The sequence below is a fragment of the Otolemur garnettii genome, unplaced genomic scaffold (genome assembly GCF_000181295.1).
Source record: "Otolemur garnettii isolate 467f Iridium unplaced genomic scaffold, OtoGar3 scaffold00008, whole genome shotgun sequence".
Classification (NCBI taxonomy): domain Eukaryota; kingdom Metazoa; phylum Chordata; class Mammalia; order Primates; family Galagidae; genus Otolemur; species Otolemur garnettii.
Window position 1 is genome coordinate 5913440 of NW_003852403.1, and position 2451 is coordinate 5915890.

General features: G+C 48.7%; 1 pseudogene; it reads right to left on the reverse strand.

The window, feature by feature from the left end:
• LOC100958012 overlaps positions 1-698 on the reverse strand; it is a 14199-nt pseudogene extending 13501 nt beyond the window's left edge.
• Positions 699-2451: the final 1753 nt, after the last annotated feature.

Here is a 2451-nt window from a genome sequence, read left to right on the forward strand (position 1 = left end):
AGCACCCAGTCTCAAGTGGGAGAGTTCAAAAGGTCTCTAGCAATTGTATAGCAGGGGTCTGCTGGCAGTTTGAGTATGACCCACTCTGGTGCTCTGTAGAGTCAGAAGCACCCACCCAGCAAATGGGAAGTTTGATGTTTCCTTCTCTATCTTGCACCTCTGTCACTTTCAGTCACTAGTAACCCCACAGGGCTGTGACCCAGATCCCTCCAATGAGCAGTTGCACCAGGGGTTTGTGCCTGCCTGAGTCACTGGGAGATCTATGTCTCCTTGGCCAGGCCACCACACTCTGCCACCAGCTGGCAGGGGGACATGAAGCCTGACTACCTCAGGTGCTTAATGGAAGCTAGGGAATTTTACTCATTTACATCCCTGCCCCTGATTGATGTTGTTGCCATTTATATTCTTGCAGAATTTGTGTTTCTGTCCTGGCTATTCCCTTGCGGGCCAGGTGCCACAGAAACTGTGACTCAGCCCCACCCTCTATCATTGCTGCTGTGCCAATTCTCATGGAGCTGGTTTCTCTGTCTCTGATGTACTCTGTGTTGGGGCAGGTGCAGTTAGAGCTCAGAAACAGCTCACAGTTCCGACCTTCTCTGGGCTGCTACTGCTGCCAGGCCTGCTTTTTCCCAGCTATGCTCCCTGGGGGCCAGTTGCAGCGGGGGCTCATAAAAGCAGCAATTGTGACTCAGCTCCATCCTGGGAGTATGCTGTCTTTGCATGCATACAGATTCCATTCTCTGTCCCCACCTGGCAAGTACAACCTCAGGCAAACCCTTTGTTCATGGGGCCTGTGTTTCCATCCCAGATATATTCTGCCCGTGGCCGACACCAGAGCAGAGGCCCGCACCCTCTGCTTTTTAAAAGAGAGGTGGGAAGTGTCTCTCCAAAACATCACCAGGGGTGTGAGCCCTATTGTTCCCACCACTGCTGCTGGGCACTTTCTCTTCCTCTCCTGTCTGGCTCCCTTGCTCCACAGCCCCCACTTTACACCCATGCTGCCAGTTCAGCACAGACTTGTCACAGCCTACACACTGCCCACACCTCTTGAGAAACTGCCCAGGAATCTGGACTCCATGGAGGACAGGCTTTCAGACCACAGGGTGAGAGTGGAGGGGAATGCCGGGAGTTCAGAATTGTGGGTAGTGTATATGTTCAGTTTTATGCCTGGCAGGAGAGTGACATAGTACACTAGTGGGTCCTCTCTGGGGAAGGATTTCTGGTTTTTAGAGGGTCTCTCCCATGGGATAAAATAAGAGGAAATCTGAACTCTGCTTGCTTGTTTGCAGAAAGTATACTGTGAGCCATTCTCATGGGGGAAGGGACTCCCATCCTCTTGGCGATGGGTTTTATACCTATTGTTTGTTTTCTTGGGGTTGCAGCTTGCCTCATCAGGGGTGATGTACACTCTTTAACCTTCTCTCTTGGCTCAGCTCCAAACCATCAGCTTACTTGCTAAACTTTTGTCCTTTAACTCTCCTTCTGGACGGGAGCCTCTGTGTAAAGCTGGCTCCCATTGGCCATCTTGCCTCCTCTTCTTTCATTTATTTTTTGTTTTTGAGACAGTCTCACTTTCTTGCCCCCAATAGAGTGCCTTGGCATCATAGCTCACAGGAACCTCAAACTCTTGGGCGTAAGCAATTCTTTTGCCTCAGCCCCCATGTCAGCCCCTGGCTATTCTTAGAGTGTTTTGCTCTTGCTCTTGCTCAGGCTAGTCTCCAACTCCTGAGCTCAAGCAATCCACCCACCTTGGACTCCCAGAGTGCCGGTATTACAGCCCTCCCTAGCCAGGAATTGTGGCATATGTCTGTAGTCCCAGTTAGTCAGTGGCTGGGGTAGGAGGATCACTTAAGCCCAGTAGTTTGAGGTTGCTATCTAAGCTATTGTTAGGCCTAAACTAAAGTAGAAAAATACCAGTTAACTCCTGGCAAATTCCTGAGCTATAAGCCCTCAATAAAATGGAGTAAGTCTGGTTCACTCTCAAGATAGATAGCAAAGTACTCACTAACTTCTTGCTCGACAAATTCCTGGGCCAGGGAAAGGAATTGACTTGAATGAAAACATGGTTAGTCCCTGTTTTGACTAACCTTTAGACATTACAAGGTGGAGAGAATATTGAGACAAAGATATATGGAGGAAAAGTACCAAAAATGGCTCAGCACCTGTAGCACACTAGTTGGCAGATTTGAACCTGTACTGATGCTGGCAGGTTTGAACCTGGCCCAGGTCAGCTAAACAACAATGACAACTGCTAAAAAAAAAAAAGAAAGAAAGAAAGAAAGAAAGTAGCCAGGCATTGTGATGGGTGCCTGTAGTCCTAACTACTTGGGAGGCTGAGGCAAGAAAATTGCTTAAGGCCAAGAGTTAGAGGTTGCTGTGAGCTGTGATGCCATGGAACTCTACCAAGGTGACTCGGTAGTGTGAGACTCTATCTCAAAAAAAAAAAAAAAA